Raw genomic sequence first — 20965 nt, 5'->3', positions numbered from 1 at the left:
CAGGTTTCTGAGGGCCAGCAGATGATAATCCAGAGATTAAAAAAATTGAAATGCAGATCTGCATTGTTATGAAATGGCTGTGACAATACATGTAACTTCATTCTGGCAGACATTACTTTCATAAACTCCTATTTTCAAGAAAGCTGCATGAACAGTTCTTTTATTGCTGTGAGTAGGGAATTGTTGTCTTCTTCCATTCTTTACATGAAGTGATTAGCTTGCAACCCTGTGCACATTTGCTTCAGGAAAAGAATGATCAAAAGTTTTCTGCCCTCCACTCTTTGGAAATGTTCTGCTGACTGTGAACAATTTTTTCTTGGTGTCTTTAATCAATAGTAGCAAAAATTTCACATGAGGGAAGTTCTGGTTGCATGTGAGAGAAATGAAAGGTGTGTTCCTGGGGCCATGTGTACTCTTCCACAAAATCTAGTGGCGTGGAGACTGGGAAACTGTGCTCAGAGCTGGTGTATTGTGACAGCTGCAGCCTCAACTCCAAAACTATTTGATCTGACTGTTAATAGCAAGATTTCACTTCCCATCCACCTCCTTTTTAAACTCACTCTCAAGCATACTGCCTTGTACCTTTGTCCAGCAACTACTTCGATTTTTTCCCAATTTTTTTGCCAATTCCAGGCCTTTCAGTTTAGTGTGCATAACCTTGTGAAGAATGACAAAATTATTTCTTCTGGGGAGTTCGCTTCTTCCAAGGGTGATGGTTTTTATACCATGTGATGGAAGAAGATTTTGGTTTTTTCTTTGTTCAGACAGCTCTCCTATTTGAACAAATCTTGAAAAATTAATTAAACAACAAAATAAATGTATTTTTTTCTATTTTTGATACACACTCACTTCTGTATTTGTCATTGTAGGCTGCAAGTAACAAGAGAGCTCTCTTCTCTTTCAGTAGAAGAAGGAAAATTGTTTTGCACCATGTAGCTGGTTGATGATTTTTTCTCTTACATTATTGGAAATATCAAGGGTTCACGGAATATTCACTGTATCGACAGCCTTGCATCTAATGAGGTTGTTTGGACACTGTTCTCTGAGCTGGAGTAAAATCTTTGGAACATGTTGAAATTTAACTGAAAGTGGGGGAGGTTTTTTAACAGTGAGCTTTAGGTAAACTGCATCTTTTTAAATTTCCTGGGCAGCTGCCTTTCTCCCTTTTATGTACTGTGCCTGGTGATGCTGTTAATGAAATGCATAATTATGTGTTATATAATAACACAGAGCTAACATGAAGGTGCCTAATAGATTATAATGATGTGGAGGCCTGAGAAACTAAGGACCATGGGGGTTGTTGAAAAGTGCCTCTGGTGACAAAGAAAATCTTTAAAGAGGTTTGAATAACTGTGCTGATAAATAAATTGTGGTCTCTCTGTGTGTAAATGACATTTTTCTAGATTTTGTATATAGAGAGAATATTGAAAAAAATAGGTACAGTTTACTAGGCTGCTGATGTATGAAGTGTCAGCACCAAGTGCTTCCAGTGCCTATTAGTGCTGCTGGCTTTGCATAGGTGGGTGCCCTAGGCAAAGACATTTTTGGCACAGCCTGCCTCACCCACAGGACCAAAAGGAACTAAAAAAAAATCTGGCAATATGCACAGAGAGTAAACTGCACTCTAAAGATCAGCCCCCAAAATTCAGTCTTGGAATGAGTATTGATAAATGAAACATCACATTTAAGGGCTGTTGTAGGCATTTGATGGCTGCCCCTAACTTCCCCCCCTTCTTTCTCTGCTTTTGTCACCCATATTTTATCTCTCCCTCTGTAATACTCTGTATAGCTTGTTCCTTTCTGGATTCTTTAGGAACTGGTTTGAACACATAGGTATTTTTAAAGGAGAGGCTGCATAAGCTTGCAACCCTGGACCACATGGACTCCTGATGGTGCTGGACTGTGGCTGATCTTGCTTGGCTGCTGTTCTGGGCTCACAAGGACCTGTCTGCTGGGAGAATTAGCATGCAGGGAGCTTCAGTGTAAATTTACAGCCTGCTAGTTACTTGGCATTAATTCCCTGGGTGAATGATTCTAGTACTTACTGAAGTAAGTACTGCTTTTGTGCAGGTTAGCTTTAAGAGTACTTTTGTGTGAGTTAGGTGGGCTCCTTTTTGAAGGTGAAGTATGCTGTTTTTCACTTTCCAGGCACCAAGGGTACCTAAATGGGCAGTTAGTGCAGAGTAGCTAATATGCAGTAAATTCACACCCAAGCTCACTGAGCATGAACTTCCTCATGCAGCCGAGTCCCGAGGCTCTGCACTTTGTCTCTCCCAGCAGGCAGCAGATGGCCCTTTTCTAGCCACGGAATACTAATAAAGCCTTCTGAAGAGCACATATATGTGTGTGTAGGTTCATGTCTGTCCATATGTTTATATAAGATGACTTGAATCTATCACAGTTCTTGGATTAACTTGTTCTTTCTTGATTTTTGTCAAGATACCCTAAGGAGAACTTTGCAGCTGAATTGCCATCATCGTTGTCATTAGTAGACTGAGGTTTTAGCTGCAGGTTTTGATGAATTCTTTCTGCTTCTTCAGCACTAAGAGAAGCATACTTTTTCTTTTCAATATATGAGTCACTGCATCTTTTGTGTGTGAATCTTTCTTTGTTGCAATTCCCTTCCCCAGCATTTCTTATTTGATCTCTTGAGTTAATTCTAGTTTTTGATAGGCTTTTATGCCTAATAAATGTTCCCTCACAACTTGAGAACCCCCAGTAAGAAGGAAATAAGATTTTCTCTAGCTCTCTAAGTACCTGGATATGAAATCAAGTTAATTTTTGAATAAGACTTTCATTAGGCTTGGCTTCATAAATAATTTGATCTATAATTAGTGTACAACTTCACTTTAAGATCACATAATGGGTTAAATTTTCATGGAAAGTTTTCTTGAAAGTTTATAAATGATTTTATCTCTTTTTCATGCTTATGCTTCAAATATATCGTTGATTTCTACGTCAGCTGCAGATTTGCTTTATGTTTTCACTCCAGTATTGCCTATTTCCAAGAAAATTTCCTTTCACAGAAGTTGCCTCTCCAGTTTCCATCTGTAGTGAGAGTTCAGCCCAACTCCACCAGCTCTATTTTGGCCCAAGTTTAAATTTACTTACACACAAAAGATATTGCTCAAAATGCTTTTAACCTGTCTTTTTTAAAATGACCTCAGCCATACTAGCCTGCCAAAGATAAACAGCATTTCTGCTCAACAGGCATTAACTCTTGGAGGAAGTGAAGTCCAGTGCTGAACCCAGAGGCACTTGCTCTGAGCGTTCAGTGCGCTGTTGTAAAGAGGAGCCATCCTGCCTCCAGATACCAGCACTAAGGAAGGCTGCAGGGCTGAGGAGAATCAGCACAAGCCTGAAGGTTTCTCAGTCGCAGGTGTAAAATGCTGCTGAATGTTTCCAACAATAATGACGGTCTGGGCCAGGTCAGCTTTACTGTTCCTCCTAGAGGATAGGAGGGTAGGAGGAAGGGATAAAATGGGATGAAAACCAAGAAGAGGTGACTGGAGAGCAAGACTCTGGTTCTTGCTGGTTTTTGCTGTTCTGAAGATATTCTGTATAGGTTAAAACAATCACTTGAGAGTGTTTTTCAGACAGAATGTGTTTTAGAGAATGTTTAAGTTTCAAAAGTTTTTATATTTAGAGTTTCAGAGTGCTTTTATAGCTTTTTAGAGTGTTTTTATGTTAACTATTAATATTGGTTTTATTCTGGAAGAGTTCCCTGTAGCAAGATACTTTAAAAAACCTTAGAAGGAATCCACAATAAAGGAGTATCCATCTGTGTGAATGAGTTGCAGCAGATATGATGAAGTAATTCTTAAAATCCCACAGTTGCTGTTTTCCTTTTAACTGACATGTTCCTGTTTTAAATAAAACAGAATGCTAGGTTTAAAGAGACATTCAAAGAATGCTGTTGTGTTATTAGAAATCCCTGGCTATGTCCAAGCAGAAAGGACAGTTGCATGACCCTGTCGTACATGGCTAACTATGCCATATGAGTCCCTTTTTGGGATATGCTGTAAATCATCCTGAATGTTATCTTTCCCAACCCAGAACAGAGACAGAATGAGGGTGAAAATGTAAGTCTGGATAAATTTGCTGCAGCTTATCATGAAGAAATGTGTTTATTGGCATTCTTTGAATGTAGATACTTGGAGTACTTAACAATCTCAAACTAATGAGGTCTATTAAATGGCCATGTGCCGTGATTCACTTTGTCTGAATTGGAGAAAAAATTCTATTCAAAAGCCTCTTAGTCTTATGAGGAAAATTTTCATTTAGTCCCAGGGTAATTGCTAAAGAATGTAGCTTTTTAATAGGATGCAATGATAGAGGAAATAGTGGGATGTGATAGGAGACAGCAGTTTTTACTAAAAGGTCTTAGTAAGGTATCATAAAGAGAATATTTCTGTGCAGTCATTTTCACCATGAAAAATGTTTGACTTTATTGTGAGTTGGGCATAAACAACATTAACTGCATTCACATTGCTCTCTGTTTTTTGTAGGAGAATTCACTCTGAATCCTTTATTCAAAGGCAATTTTACTGGTGTATTTTGTTAAGTCACTGCTACCACACCTCTTAGATATTTGCAGTAGTAGGTCAGGTGAACTCGGTCTACCTTTGCGCTTAGTTATCATGGTTGTATCCATCCATGGAGGTAAAACGATTAGCTCAAGGAGAATAAAGTACTAAAACATGCTACATACTTTTCCACTCATCTAACTATACCCTCACTACACAGGGAGAAAGGACAAGTATACTTAGGAAAGATGTTTTAGGTGAGATACCATCATTAGTGCCTATTATTTTCTACAACTAGTGCTCCAGTGCCAATTCATGGATTTGTGATCATAGGGACAGGGATGCCTGCACCATGCCTTGTACTGCCAAACATTGCCCTGCATGGTAACTGATGTTCCTGCTGCTTGATCTCCTGAGCTGGACTTCTGTTGAAAGCTGCTTCATCCCTTTTCTGGCATCCTTCAAGACAGTGTTTGTACAAGGAGGTTGTTCTGTCAGGAAGCAGAAGTATGGGAAAACAATATTTCCTGACCTCAGCAAAAAAGGAAAAGTATTTGGATTTGTTTGCATTTTTTAGTATTTGTCACAATGCCAAGCTATTTTAAGCAGTCTGGCTACTCCATCTCTACTTACCCTTCTCTGATACATCAAAATTATCACAAGCCACCTGAAATATGGCAATCAGATGTGAGTTTTAATGTAAGTGTTGCACTTCAAGATGATAGGGATGGGAGGGGGAGCTGTTACTGCATCAGCCAAGACTCTCTAGTGGAAGTGTTGATTGATTACCTATCCCTGGGATGGAGGGGGAATACCCTTCCCCTTTCAGTGGACTGAATTGCTTCCCATTCCCTTGTGAAAGAATACAGTCCTGTGCAACTGTTGCCTTCATCTGCAGGTATATGAATAAAAAGGGAAAGTCCTTTGTTCTGTTTTCTCCTTAGGTAGAGATCACAAATGATGTCCTGTCCTTGCTACTGAAAATACTGGCTGTCACGGTGGCCAAGGTGGTTAGTGACTTGTTCAATTTATCCCTGTACAGTTCCCTCCTGAAGCTGAAATGCATTCCCTACTTGGATGTGGTATCTTTTGTTCATTACAGAGTCAAATGGTGAGGTCTCTCATGTTGCTGATCTGCAAATTTTCTCTCTCTTGTTCTTCACAGAGGCTGTATGGGTTCTGTGAAACCCAGAGCTTAGAGGGAAAAGGACTAAAAGGATCATGAACAACTTCCTCATGGTGTGATATGCTGTACAAGTAGAACAAAAGAGACTCCCTTTCTCTTCAAATTTATATTTGAGTAGTATATATATCCACAGTTGTCCTTTCTCCCAGTATTGAGGTCTACTGGACAATCTCTTAGATTCAAATGGCCCTTTAGAAGAACAAAATATTGGTGACTGTCCACACTTTCTTCTAAATGTAGCTGTATCTGAAAGCTTTTAACAGGCCCATTGAATGGTAGGTATAATCTAGCTGTATTTATAATGAGAGGAAAAATTGCCAGCAATGTGGTAGGAGGAAATAAAAACAATCTGTGACATTATGGATGATTTCTATATGTACCATGGCAGATAAAACAGAGGGGAAGAAGCCATAAAGTTTCCAATGGTATTCCAGTTAGATGACAAGCCCATGGAAAGAATTATAACTGGTTTCCTGATTCAGAGTGAGGTCCTATTCACTTGAACGACATATATATATATGTGGCATATATAATTTTGTTTTCCTCACACTCCTTTTTCTCTCCGAACTCATTAAAGGAACTTTCTGGATAACTTGGTCAGACTATACCAATACTCTAAAGCAAAATATGTAGTATCACAACTTGGTAAAGATTTAGATACTTTACAGACTACCAAGGTTTAGTCTAAATCCTCTTAGACATAGTCTGAATAGGGTGATACATATATGAAGTAGCAGATGTGGTTGCTAAGCTGCTCTTCATTATATTTAAAAAGTCATGACAGTCAGGTGAAGTCTTCAGTGACTGGAAAAAGGGAAACTTCACACCCATTTTTTAAAAAGGATAAAATGGCAGACCCCAGCAACCACCAACCACCCAGCCTCACCTTTGTGCCCAGTAAGATCATGGAAGCTATGTCAAGGCATTTGGAAGATAGGGAAGTGATTTGAGACACCCAATATGGCTTCGCAAAGGTCAAATTATACCTGACTCATCTAGTGACCTTTTACAATAGAGTGACTGCATTAGTGGACAAGGGAAGAGCTATGGATATCATCTACTTGGACTTCTGCAAGGTCTTCAATACAGTCCTGTATTGAAGAGACTTTTAACTAATTTGAAGAGGTAGGGGTTTGTTGGATGGAATGTTTGATGGATAAGGAATTAGCTGTTTGGCTGCATCCAAAGAGTTGCAGACAATGGCCCAATGTCCAAATGGAGATCAGTAACAAGTGGTAACTCTCAGGAGTCCGTACTGGGACTGGTACTGTTCCATATCCTTATTAATGACATAGACAGTGAGATTGTACCCTCAGCAAGTTTGTGGATGGCACAAAGCTGAGTAGTGCCATTGATATGCTTGAGGGAAAGGAGGCCATCCACAGGGACCTTGACAGGCTGGAGGAGTAGGCCATTTTGAACCTCATGAAATTCCACAAGATCCCACCCCTGCGTTGGGACAATCACTGTGATCACTACAGACAAGGTAATGAATGGACTAAGAGTAGCCCTCCAGAACTGGGGATATTGGTAGACAAAAAAATTAGATATGAGCTGGCAATGTACAATTGCAGCCCAGAAAACCAGTTGTATCCAGGGCTGCACGAAAAGAAGTGTGACCAGCAGGTTGAGGAAGGTGGTTCTCTCCCTTTACTCTGCCCTTGAGAAATCCCACCTGGCACACTGTATCCAGCTCTGGGGTCCTCAGGACAAAAACGACATGGATCTACTGGAGCGGGTCAGAGGAGGTCCAAAAAAATGATCAGATGGCTGGAACACCTCTCCTGTGAAGAAATACTGAAAGAGTTGTTGTTGTTCAACCTGGAAAAAAAGACTCTGGGGAGACCTTATTACAGCTTTTCAATACTTAAATGGGTTTATAGGAAAGATGGAAAAAGACTTTTTATCACAGCCTGTAATGATATGATGAGTGGCAACAGTTTTAAACTAAAAGAGGATAGGTTAGGTTGGACATAAGCGAGCCAGGTCAGATGGGGCTTCGAGCAACCTGGTCTTGTCAAAGGTGTCCCTGCCCATGGCAGAAAGGTTGAAACTAGATGATCTTTAAGGTTACTTCCAGCCCAAATGCTTCTGTGATTCTATGATTCTATGTCACTGGTCTCTCCAACGCACTTCTTGGATACTCTGTTACCTTGTTATCCAAACATTTGTTAATCCTTCATTTGTTAAACAAATGAAGCATCAACATTCAGCCATCTTAGACCTCTGGGATTTGGACTGATCCCTTGATCTCTTATAGATTGGGCATCCCAAACCCTGAATATTGACTCAAGGGAACTCTGGATTTATAGTCTGCCTCTTAAAGTAAAAACTGTCATAACCGAAATTAATTATGAAGCCTAACATGCAGTCTTTGTAAGAATTCCAAACCCAAGATTCTATTGCTTTACCTAGCATGGGAAATACACAGATTAAACAAGACAGTTAAAAAAATTAGTCTCTTTACATGTTTCCTTACCTTTGTTTCCTCATCACTTTTCTGAGCATCCTTGAAACTTGAACAGAAGTTCTTCAGCAGAAATTCTACAGAAAGGGGTCTGGCAATGACTTTTCTTTCCATGTGTTTTTCCTGCAAACCAAGATTTCTCATTTTTTTTCCTCTCTTACTGATCCTGCAGCTAATAAGATGCTATGGGAGCCTGCCTGTTTGCTTTTTTAGTCTTTCTTTTATCTCAGAGTGACCACCCAGTGTATATAAGGTTCTGCTGTTTTTATGTCACACTTATTTGCTACACTTCAGGAGTCTTGTTATCTTCAAATGCCTATACCCAGACATCGTTTTGCACAGACTGTCCTCTTTCTGTGGTTGTGTCAGCTTGGTTGAGAGTTTGCTCTGGGAAAGCATTAGGTGACACAGTTATGTTTGTGCCGGGTTTTTCATCCTCTTTGTTCAGTATTATTCTGAAAGATCACAAAATGTATAAACTGTGCATTGCTGGATTCCCCAAATCATAACAGGGATGGGGTCAGCTGTGTGGGAACTAGTAGCTAGCATGTATTTATAAACAGGTGATAAATTTTATTTGTGTATGCAGAATGAAAGATTCAGATAACGAACAGCTTGCTTAAATGCCATAGAAATGCCACATAAATTGGGATCCTTCTTCAACTGAAACTGAAAAGTCTTTGAAAAACTATGCAGAGAGGAAAAATGAGAGACTTAAGAGAACACATATTTTTATGTGCTCAGCACTTTTACTGTTAAAGTGTGGATCTTCCCTTTCCCAGTTCTTCATTGATGTTAAGAATAGAAAGACCTTCTGTATATGATAATTTTGTTGATTCCTGTTACATGGCTGGATAACATCCCCAGGCATAAGATGTGTTAGACACTGAATGGAGAAGTGAAAATAGATGTTAGATGAACAAGATGGGGGCAGCATTAAGGACCAGCTCCACAAAGGAATTTAACTCCTAACTGCTGTAGAAGTCAATGGGTACATTAAGAAGCTACATTGTGTACACACTGACTCTGAAGCCATCTCTGTAAATAGTGTTATATACAAAATTGGTGAAAGTGAGACCTGGGTCCTCAGTGGTATTTCACTGCCTAATTTATATATAGGCACTGGCATCTCTGAATGCTCTGCTTCCTATGGAGCAGGAAGGCTTGAGATTTGTTTTCTTAATACTCATTATGTTTTTGGAACCTCATTGATCACCCTGCCTGTTTTATTCTGTGCTCTGGGTGATAAGGCTCCAAACACAGCTGTATCTAGTACAGGGCTGCTACAGTGGACTATGATTTCCAGCTACATTGCACACCACTGTAAACACCCCCCTTATAAAATCTGGTTCTCTGGAACACTCAAAGCTGCTGGCTGCCAGAGAATGTTCTTTAATGAGGGTAAGGAGTACTTGAACACATCTATGACTTGGCAACCCTTCCTGCTTTTTATAAGCTACTATACACTTCAGAGAGAAAATATCTTAGAGGCTACTTTTTAATGGGACAAGTTTACTTAAGAGCTGAGTGGAGTTGGTGCCAGTAGTTCTGTTTTGTTCTAGCTTAATATTAGCCTTGTCAAAGTTCTTATAGTGTCTCCTGGGTGTTTCTCTATTGCATACCATATAAAGCTGGTTTTGGGAGCCAAGAATTTTGGCTGGAATATATATTATAGTGGTCTCATTATATTTTTCTAAAGTGCATCAGAGGTGGCCCTGTATTAAAGATCCACGGAGCATGGCTGATTTTTTTTTCTTTCTCCCTTCTAGTTTTGCCTTAGCCCACACCGCAGACATTGGATCCAGAATTTGAGGGTTATTTGGGTTCCAAGGTCCTGGTTTGGCCTGTAATAAAATTTAGGGGTAATTAGTGATTTTTTTTTTAGATGAGGCTTTGGATTTTGAAAATCACCAGACTTTGGGGAGGGTACTTTTGGTTTGGGCCTAGGCTAGCAACTACTATGCTAAAAGATTCCCTTCTCATCTTGCTGACACAAGTGGTCATTCAAAGACAACTCACCATGTGGTACATCCTGTCTTGCCTCTTTGAGAAGCTGGTGTGTTTCATGGCTGCTTGGTGCTTTCATCCCGAGAGACATCATTAGAGGGCGGACTTGGCAATATATTCGCATCAGAGGGCATCCAGCCCATCTTTTGTAGAGTGCTTGTGGTGGAAGCTGGATCCTGTTCTGCCTGTACAAAGGAAAAAGGGAGCTGCTGTAACAAGGCCATGCTTTGTATGGGGAAAACCCTGACTGCCACAGAAAAGATGGAGGGAAGGTGTTGAGATGTGGGTTAGATTTATTAAAATCATGTTTGGGCTTTAAGTTGCCTCTATGTAAGGTTTAAGAAAACATGGCAAAGAACCATTTTTAGTCCCTTTTTTTTGCCTATTCTCCTGTGCTGGATTTTGAGTTTTAGCTGAGAAGCAGCTGTGTGAGCCATAAACAGTGGAAATGATCACTGACAAAAATACTACGGCAGAGCCAGGTGCCACTTTATGTACATAGAAGACCAGTGGCACAGCCTTGCCTTGTTTTCAATTTGGTGTTGGTGGTGCCCGTGCGGGATGAGCGAAAAGACTCATTGCTTCCTCCTGTCCCTGCAGCAGCTCCCACAGCTCTCTCTGGGACAGTCCAGCCTGTCTCCCTTCACTATCTCAACCTAGCAGGAGGCTGATGCCAGCTTGCTTTGTAGTTTTCAGGAGATCTGATTCTCTCTCTTTATGTGATTTTGGGGAAAAGCAAGACTCAGTGACACTGAATGACCTACAAAGATGAACTAATGGGCCTTTTCAGCCTTAATCCTCAGAGACCAGAGACACTATTTTCTCAGACTTTTCTACTGTTAAATTTCACCCAAAATTTCAAATTTAGTATGAAGTGATTTCGGTGTCCAAATCTGAATAATGTCTCTTAGGAAAAAAAGTCATATGCAAACAGGGTAATCTTTATTATTATGAATATTCAGATGAGCCAGGAAGAGGAAGACTATATGGAGGGAAGCAGGAGGAGTTCTGGTTTTAGATTTGCCCAATTTCCTTGTGTTGCTTTGGCCGGACCAATTCATTTTTCAATCTTCTCAGTTACAGGAGAGAAAAAAGTGCCTATATACTTCATGTGGCTTTCAGTGTCTCTTTCCAAGTATTGTCAATGTCTTAAACAAAACACCTTATATAAATGCAAAATTTTTTGAGAAGCCTAGAAGACAAATTTACCTGCTCTAATTTTGCCTATTTAATGAAGCTACTACTTAAAAGTACTACATGAATCAAAATGACTTTATTTATTTAAATTGGTGAAACCATACAAAGAAGACCAAGATTCTGGTTGCATTACTGTATATTTTTAGATCAGACTCTGAACAAATAAATTGCTTTTCCCATGCTACAGTGAATACCACCAGATATAACCTTTCCTCTAACCTAAAATAAACCTTTCCCAAACTTAGCCAGTTCCTTTTCTAAAATATCCAGGATGACAGCTGGAGCTGGTGCTGTGCTCTCCAGGTTTGGAGTTGCAGAATGAGGAGCAAGTGTGGAGCTGGCCAAAATGAGGGATCATGGAGACCTGGCCAGGACCACTCTCCTTTGATAGAAAAGGCTGGAGGCTGACTAATAGCTCACTGCTGACCTACTGCACTTGGAAGTGTATTGGTAGTTACTGCAGTCCTCATTACCAAGTATATACAATAGAAGCATGAATACTAGGATAGTGAAGACAAGCCAAAAATCTGTCGGATAGAAATCCTTGAAGGACCTCGTAAATACTTTAATGTTTACACAGGGCCTGTATATTTTCACAATTACCTTTCCATGAGCCCAAAATGTTTTACACTGGAATGTTTTCAGGCTCTAGGAAATTATATTTTCTGATATGTCTGAAAACTGCAGGCTCAGCTTCTCTGTTGCCCCATTTGTTTCATGAACAATTAAAGCTTGATTGCCCCTGCCCCCAAATATGCAAAATGAAAATGGTGAGTTCTACCAAGATTATGTACTGATTGTAATTGCAGTGTGGTAAGAAGAAAATGGTTTGAATTTACGAGTGTTGTACCATAAATGCCAGATAGATGCAGCTACAGGATTTGCTTTTATTATAATTCAGAAGTGACAAGAAAAATTACTTTCCTGTAGTGACATTTTTAAGAGAAACAAACTTATAAGAAGTTTGAAAGGTTTGGTGCAGTTGGTCAAAACCTTAGGGTGAAAGTTTGGAGCATGAATGAGTAGATCAAATATAGTGAGTTTTGAAGCAGCTGTTTTGTTCCTCTGGTTTCTGTCACAAGGCACTTCTCTTTCCTGTCCAAAGCAAGGTCCCTGTTAGAGTGTGAATAGGACTGTCATGTGATTGGCACACCTGTTACATGTATTGGACATGCAGTGACAATGGATTGGTACTTAATATGAGGTTCTGGTTCTTGCTGTGAGGTCCATCGTGAATCAGCTGTAAGGTCCATAGTGAGTGTAACACAGATCCCTTCAGCTCACGGATAAGACTTTCTGCCTGATGTTGAGGGAGGAATAGTAAATCCACAGTGACTTTTGGTGGTGTTTTCCATTTCTGAGGTGTCCTGTGAAACCAAAAGAAGTGACTTCTGCACACTTTCTGCAGAAGGAAAGGCGCTGAAGCAGCATCTGGAACTAATAACCTGTGTTTCACAGCTCACTGGTGGGCAGCAAGCGAGCCGCTCCAGCTCCAACAGGCCCTTACGTAAAACCTGCACAGAGTGATTTTCAGCTGTGGGAAACTTGAAATGGCTTCTGCTGGCCCAGTGAGAAGGAGACTGACTGACTCCCTTCTCGTTCACCTGGGATGACAAGCTGCCTGTATGGGTATCACCGCAGCCTTCAGATGTGGTAGCATGCAGGTGGAGTATGCACATACACACACAGACAAATCACATCCAGCCATCAGATGGGGTATTCCACTAATTAGAAAGTCTGTTCTGGTGTCTGGCCACCATTTGGCAGATACTGACAGTTTCCACTTAAAGCCAGCCAACCTCACCAGAAAGCCAGCTGTGCGGCTGATCTCATGAAGATGTCATTGAACAACTGTTTGAACTCATTCAAGAAATGGTGGGTCTGACTCTAAGCAGGCTGAAATCCCCTGAGGGTCTTTGCTGGAAGTGGGAATACAGACATCCATTGATGTAATAGTTATACCTCAGTGTTCCTGAGTTACATGTAAGGATATCATCCTCATTCTGGCACTAGGTATTCCTTCCAAGTTCACCTTAAGCTGAAGTGGATTCTCTTTGCTGTTCACATATATGTCACTTTTTCTGTTCCTGTGAGTGTTGCTACATCCTCATAAATATTGGTAGCTTGTCATAGTGGTTGCCATGATGGAAACATTTATTTAAAGGGAGAAACAGATGGCACCAAACACTTCAATGAATTTCAGCATGTTTGAGAAATGAAAATCCCTTTTTAGAAATAGTATCAGTTTTGTGAAGCTGTTAAATGTTATTTCACACAATCACAAGGGAGATTTTTTTTCTTCAGTACACTGTGTATGCAGAGCCACAGTGGAAGTAAGGCAAAAAAAAAAAAGGCATAGAGTGGAGTAGTTGTATAAAAAGCCATAAAGCGACAAGCATAGTTTTATTAGCTGGTGCCACTCAATATGTGGAGTTGTGACAGTAGGTGAATGGGAGATGAAAGTGACATCAGTCAGAAAAAGCCTGAGGAAACTGAGTCCTGGTGTTGGGGAGAAAGAAGAAAGGAGAAAGAAAGAGCAAGTCAAACACCCCCAAAATCCATTCTCAGCTGTGGGTGTATATATTGACTGCATTTAACTATAAATACACTGTCAGGTGCAGAGAGACAGCCACTTATTGCCTGGAAGAGCAGAAAGTAATACCAGCATTCATGGTCTCATTTTTAACACGTGCTGCACTTGTAGTGGTGGGTCCTTGCCATAAGTCATAACTGAGGAAACAACATGTGCTGCACATGAATGGGATGTAGAAAGCAAGGGGGTTAGTTAAAGAATTTTTTTTTTAAATTATGAATGTTCGTAGAAATTTGTGGCTTACATTATTTTAATGAAAAATTAATTATGGTTCCAAATGTGCCTGTGAGAAGATATTCCTGGGCCTGTAAGAAGAGGGATAGATTTGTTATAGAAAGGGGAATGCTGAAGTTTCAGGGATTAAATGCCTTTCCAAATGAAGTTGATTGTACAGCTGGAAGGAGAAGTGCTTTTGCTTGAAATCCTGGTTAAAAGTGTCAAAAGCTTCTATTTACGGGACTGGGAACAGGTTATAATCTGTATCTCCAAGTAACTAATGTTATGTTTTAATAACCCAACTACACTTTTCCACTAGAAAGTGCCTGATTCTTGGAGGGACTGAGAAATCCGAAATGTTTTTCTTTTTTTTTTCCATCTGTATTACTTTAGTTTACTTGGTTTGCAATCTATTAGACCTAAATTTCTATACCCTGTTTTGACTTAAAGGTCGTCTGATAATCTGTACCTGATTATTAAAACTTATACTGTTGTCACTGTCCATTCCCAAACATTTTTAATATACTAGTCAGTGCTTTCTTGGACCAGAGAGAGTGGAAAAGCTAAGGTGGCTGGTACAGTACATAAGGGTGGAGCCCTGAATGAAGCTTTTATAAAAGCTGTCTCATAGGAGATTTCCTCTCTTTTTTTTCCAGTTTGGATTAGTTTTTTTGGCATAGGTTTGCGAGAAACTCATTATGTCATTGCATTCAAATGGCAAGAGTTTGTGAATTTACCTTGGAAATTGCTCTGGAATGCTCTATCCAGAGAAGATGCATTTTCCTGTTTGGTTATAAGCAAGATCACAAGACATTTATTTGAGTGCTCAATTTACTTCCTTCTCTCACTTTGTTTGAAACATTTCCTTGAATTTAGATAGCTTGTGCTGGTGTAATTTTGAGAAATTACTTCTTTGCCTCTGGTTGGTTATAATGCCAGGGCAGATGTAACACGCTTGTTTTTGCAAAAGATTAGTACAGGCTCAGATAATAATTTGGAAAATACAAGGATAGCCGAATCATTGCCATTCTTAATACAGTAATAATTAGTAGTATATTCCAGGGTTAGCCTGTTAGATATCAAGAGAGCAAATCTGTTGTTGGCTCTTTCTCTCTGTGTACATTTATACACATTCATATATGTTCTCTCTAGAGCTGGCTAGGCATTGCTTGCAGGAATCCTCCTCTCCTGACCATTCAACTGAGCAGCCTCAACAGAAGGGCGTTTGCTCCTGGCCCCCTCGATGCTAAAGATCCCAGATGAAGGTTCAGAATCCCCACGACTGAGGTGAGAACCCATTTCGGATCTCTCAGGTTTCCACCATATGTAGTCTTTTAGAGGTCATGTCCTCCAGATACCAATCTTCAAGGCTGTGGTGCAGCACCTCGTGTTGTACTTGAAGTGCTGTTGATATATGTGTAAGGGCTGAGAGCAGGTTTTGCATGTGGTGAGTTGAGGCTGTGGTGTTTATGTTACTGTTTGTATAATTCAAGCATGTAGATCCACTTCCACAATCCTTTACCTGTTTACCCCAAGGTCTCATGCACAACCTAATTCATTTATTTGTAGCTAAATGCCCTTGAATAAACAACTGCATCTATATAAACTGGGTAGAAACTGCTGTTTTTCTAACTTAATATTATTTTATACTGATGATGCTGGTGGGAAAAACTTAATAAGAATGAAGGAACAGAAAGGTGAAGGAACAAAGAAGTGAACTCTTGGCAGAAAGCTGCCAAACATTCCACATGTTCTCTGTTTCTCCTCACCCTCCTTGCCCCAATCCATCTCTTTTCCAAAACACAAAGGCTTTCTTATCTGTTTCCTTTGTTTCTTTTTTGTTCTGCAATTTTTCAAGCATTAGAGACAGTTTTCCAACAGATATGAAACCAAATGGAAATCCATTTTTCTTTAGTGTACAGTAGTTGCTAAACATATATAACTTTCAAATCCTCTCTGGGAAGTAAGTGTCAGAGCTAACATTCAACTAACCCAAGCAACATATTTCCCAGTAAGTTCTGTACTATCAAAAGGCCTTAGACTGAATAGCTAAATGTCCTCTCATTTAAGGATATTGAGGGAGCCAGGACCAGGGAATGCTGGGAAGCTTGTTGTCTTACAGTCAATGTAAATGTTTGTAGATATACTGAAGGGAGTCTGAACCCTGCAAAACTTTGGGCTCCTGGTTTAACCATAAGGGTTTCTTACTCAGTTTAATGTTCAGCTAACATAGTGACAGCAAGGAGTCATAGGCCTGGTCTGCCATGCAAAGTTCGACTGAAGAGTGATTTTCAATAGAGCTAATTGAACAAAAGCACACCACTAGCATGCATGCACTTACATCAAATTCACAGTGATTTTATAGGTTTAATTTAACTTTAAATCAGTTTAAATGTGTCTATTTCAGGAGTTAGCACTGAGTGGAACAAATAAATTTTAAAATTAATTTAATTTAAGTGGTATCCTTTTCCAGTGTAAGAAGGTCTTATAGACCTTTCTGTTTCCCTTTATTGATTTCAGTGGTCTTCTATGAATATACTAAAAGGCACACTTTTTTCTCTTCAAAATTCACTTGCAAAACTACTGAATTCAGTCATCTGCACGTGATTAACATTTCTGCAGTACATATGTACTATTCTGTTCTACAGTGGGATCAATATTGGCATGTAACTTTTGGATAAACTTTTTCATAGTTTTTTTACCAAATGTCTTGTTGAAAAGAAAATTGGTGGGCCCGTGACAAATATGCAGAAATCTTTTTTGACTTTCTAAGACCAAACAAAAAAAAGAATTTGTATTTAAATATAAGCACTTTCCTGCAATGTTGTGAGTTTGGTCACAATGAGGTAACTTTAACAATGATAGAGAGTAAAAAAGCTAATATAACTCAACTGTATTTATAATGTAGTAGCATCTACATTTCTTCATAGCAGTGTGGCTCATTTGGGAATAGAGTGGGTATTATGAAATAAATATGTTCAATTTTTCTGGCTAAATGAAATGTACTAAAAAAAAAGAAGAATGCCTTAGTCTCAGTAAATGAATGAATAGTAGAGACTAGAACTGAATAGCTCTAATACTTGCCAATGTTTATAACACAGGTAAGTAATTTTAATGACCTCCAATCTTCTAATGTTCCCCTCAGCGAACGAACCAGACTGTCCTCCCAATTGTTCAGTTCTGACTATGCTCAGACAAAAACACACCACAAGCATTAAGCAACCCCCAAAACATCCTCCTGAGAACTATTTATACAAGATGCAGTGGTCAGTCAGGGTAGTAAAACAGTGGTTTACAAGAAGCCCAAATAAAACCTAGGGCTGTCCCAAGCAAGATGGCCTGTGGCGAGTCAATGGGTAAACATTCTCAGTGCACAGAGGGAAAGATGGGAGTAACAGCCTAAACCAGAAGAGGGCAAATCTGTGAATAAATCCAAGCAAGCAACATTGCCTGTGTTTTCATGCACCTTGGTCCTTCATGCGTGTTTGAATTAGGACTATGCTTCTCTCCCACCTGCCTTTAAGTCCTTTCAATCATTTGAAACTTACATAAAATATAGAGTAAAACCATTTGAAGAAAAGCTCTCTTGTACTGTGTGTTGTCTACGGAAACCTCCACATTATGATTAGATCTGTTATGGTTAGATCCTTAACAATTTATTTCAGTGGGAAAACTTCCACTGGATTTAATAGCAACAGGGCCTGAACTACATTTCCATGAATCACTTCAAGACAGATTACCAGTCATTTTACCAAATGACTGTCTTATTTAGATCATAAGGCAGATTGTTCCATGTTATATCTAGTCTCATGGATGTGGTCTTGAAAGGAACCTGAAACTTGGATATCATAACTTTGGTGAAACAGCCTTAATACTTGAACACATTATGCTACAATAATGAATTATGTTTTGGGAGAAAATGTTCTCACATGCCCTATAAAAGAAAAATTTATGCTAGATCTATTTCTGTAGTGTGGCTACAGCTCTGTGTCTCTCCTTGAGGTAAATCTATTAGTGTAAGAAAGATCTACTTGATAAAATCCAAATGTAAGCAACCTGTGTTATTCCAATCTGAAAGGCGTTTTCAAGATGGTAAATGAAATATCCTTGCTTGAAATTGCATTTTGAAACCGAGGGCTTTGTTGCATAAACACAAGCATTCAGCAGCAGTGGCAGTCACTAGCTGAACAAAGTGTCTTTGTGAGGCATTTGGGGAGGCTTATGGTTGTGCAGGAGTGGGGGACCCACCAATGTTGGGGATGTGCCTGCAGGGGCTGGTGCCTGGGCATGGTGTACATTTGCTGTCTAATTGCCCCAAGGGCAGCACTACAACCTGGAGAGCTGTGAGCACTGCTTGGGCAGCTGGCAGGGCTGCTAGTGGGCTAGTGCACATGTAGGTGCCTGGGATGGTTTACAGGCTCCTGTTCACCATTTGTGCTCTCCTTCTGGCTCTTCTGCAGATTTCCTGTACCATCTTTGGATCTTGGATGCTTCTGGGAAGGCTGATCCTGACAAAGTTATGTTAAACATGCCTTTAACAACAGCTTGAGCCCCCAGCTACACAGGAGGAGGGGTGCTAGGGGACCGTGATGGGAAAGGCTGGGGATCTGTGAGTCCCGGCAGTAAGAAAACAATGTCTCCTCCTCCACTCTCAGGTCTGCAACTGCAGAATAGGTTTAGGGATCTGAAGGCAGGTGGAGGAGGACACAAGATTTGGTGACAGCAGCCATAGGTAAGACATTAAATGCTTTGTTTGCTTCACTGTCTACAAACAAGGACTCCTAGGTCTCCAAAGTTAGTGTAAAGATTCAAGGAGAACTACCGAACTACCAGCAATAGCCAAGGACTGAGTGAGGGATTACTTGTGAAAACTTGAGCCATAGAAGTCTATGAGACCAGATAGGCTGCGTCTCAGAATGCTGAGAGAGCTGGCCAATGTCTTTGCAAGGCTGCTGTCTTCCATCTTTGAAAGGCTGTGAAGATTTGGGGATGATGCCCACATGATGTCAGAATGACAAGTATTTTACCTATGTTCAAGATAAACCAAAAGTTCAGTTTACAGAGCTACAGTTCAATCAGCCTCACTTCAGTTACTAGGAAAATCATGAACTGAGTCCTCTTGGAACAGATTTCTGGACACATGAGGGAAAAAGTGGTTATATTAGCATGGATTTACCAGAGGTAAACTGTGCCTGACTGACCTGATTGCCTTCTATGCAGAAATGCGTGGGTTTTTGGTTAAGGAGGGAGCAGTGGATGCTATTTTTCTTGACTCTAGCAAGGCTTTTGACACTGTCTTTCATCTTGTTCTTGTATCTAAAATAAGATGGTACAGTTTAGAGGCTGAACAATAAGATGGTAAAATAACTCTTTGGGTCGTTGACCTTGGAGGGTGGAGGCCTAAAAAGGAGAGCACTGCAGGGTCTATCTCTAGAACTAGCCTGTTTAACATTTCCATAAATGACAGGAGGACACAATGGGATGTACTTTCAACAGAATTGTAGATGTTGATGAACTGGAATGATCACCACTCATGCTGTGAGGCTGCACAGCTGGGACTTGTTTATCCTGGAGATGAGATGACGTTGGAGGCACCTAACTGTGTGCCCCTTCCTCCCTGCCCCCCGTAACTACTGGAGATCATTGGGAAGATGGAGCCATGGTCTTCACAACTGTGCATGGTGGACAAGAAACAACTGGCACAGGCTGAAACAAGGGAATTCATACTGAATATGAGGAAATACCTTTTCACCATGAGGAGAGTGGGGTAGTGGCACAGGCTGTCCAGAGGGGTTGCACAGCCTTGATCCTTGGAGGTTTTTGAGACTTGACTACAGAAATGCCCAAGCATGTGGTTTGAGCTCACGGCTGAGTCCACCTTCAGCAGGAGGCTGGTCCAGAGAACTGCTGAGATCCCTTCTGACTTGAACAATCCTTGATTCTTATGCTCTCATAGATACAACTCCAGTTTGGCTTGGTGTTTTCCTGAGAAGCAATATGTTAATAAAGGCTTTCCTTAGCCAATTCTATTTAAAGATGCCTTGACCTCATAACAGTCTTTCATAAAACAACTTTTTTGCCTGTCTCCTCCACCCCCCAAAAGCAAGGTTAGTCTTTACAGCAACAGACAAAAGATTCATTGAAAGAAATGTCACTGATGATGAGCAGTGAATTAGGGCAGCCTTTAGTATGTTCTTACATGTGAAGAAGGTCACTGATAATAATGTAAGGTATATAGTGGATGTAGACAATACACACAATTATCCCAGACAAAGCCAAGATCACAGAAGCATATAATAAGCTATCCCTTGCATTTTTACAAATGACCGATTTGACACAACATAAGGGTTCTGCAATAATGTAGAACATTTGCTTTCTATGCAAGAGAGCAAAACTGTGAAGTTGTAAAAACTGAAAACCTATGTACTGCTATATATACTCAATATATATGCTCAAGGATCTGTTGGAATGTAACAGTATTCACATTGCCCTTATTCAAAAATCATTTGGTGTCTGCACATATTTCATGTAATTCAGGAAGTAGCTATTATCATTATTCATGTTTTCACATTGGGTCCACTGTGCTAGGTACAATATTTTTCATAGTAATACAGTGTGTAGTATTTCTAGACAAAACTTAAAGCAGGCAAGTACAGATTTTTATCTGGCATATGAAGATGGAAAAGAGGCAGAGATGAACAGGAATCTACTCATTTAGGAAGAATAAAATTCCTCTGGTGGAGTGTTTTACGCAACAAACAGCACAGTTCTGA

The 20965-nt window shown here is 40.0% G+C and overlaps 1 pseudogene; it reads left to right on the top strand.

Moving 5' to 3' along the window:
* The window catches only part of LOC113963921, a 77039-nt pseudogene that overhangs the window by 37256 nt on the left and 18818 nt on the right, over window positions 1-20965 (top strand).

This window comes from Neopelma chrysocephalum, unplaced genomic scaffold, assembly GCF_003984885.1.
Source record: "Neopelma chrysocephalum unplaced genomic scaffold, ASM398488v2 Primary Assembly neopelma1_22, whole genome shotgun sequence".
Classification (NCBI taxonomy): domain Eukaryota; kingdom Metazoa; phylum Chordata; class Aves; order Passeriformes; family Pipridae; genus Neopelma; species Neopelma chrysocephalum.
This window is presented reverse-complemented; position numbering and strand designations above follow the sequence as displayed.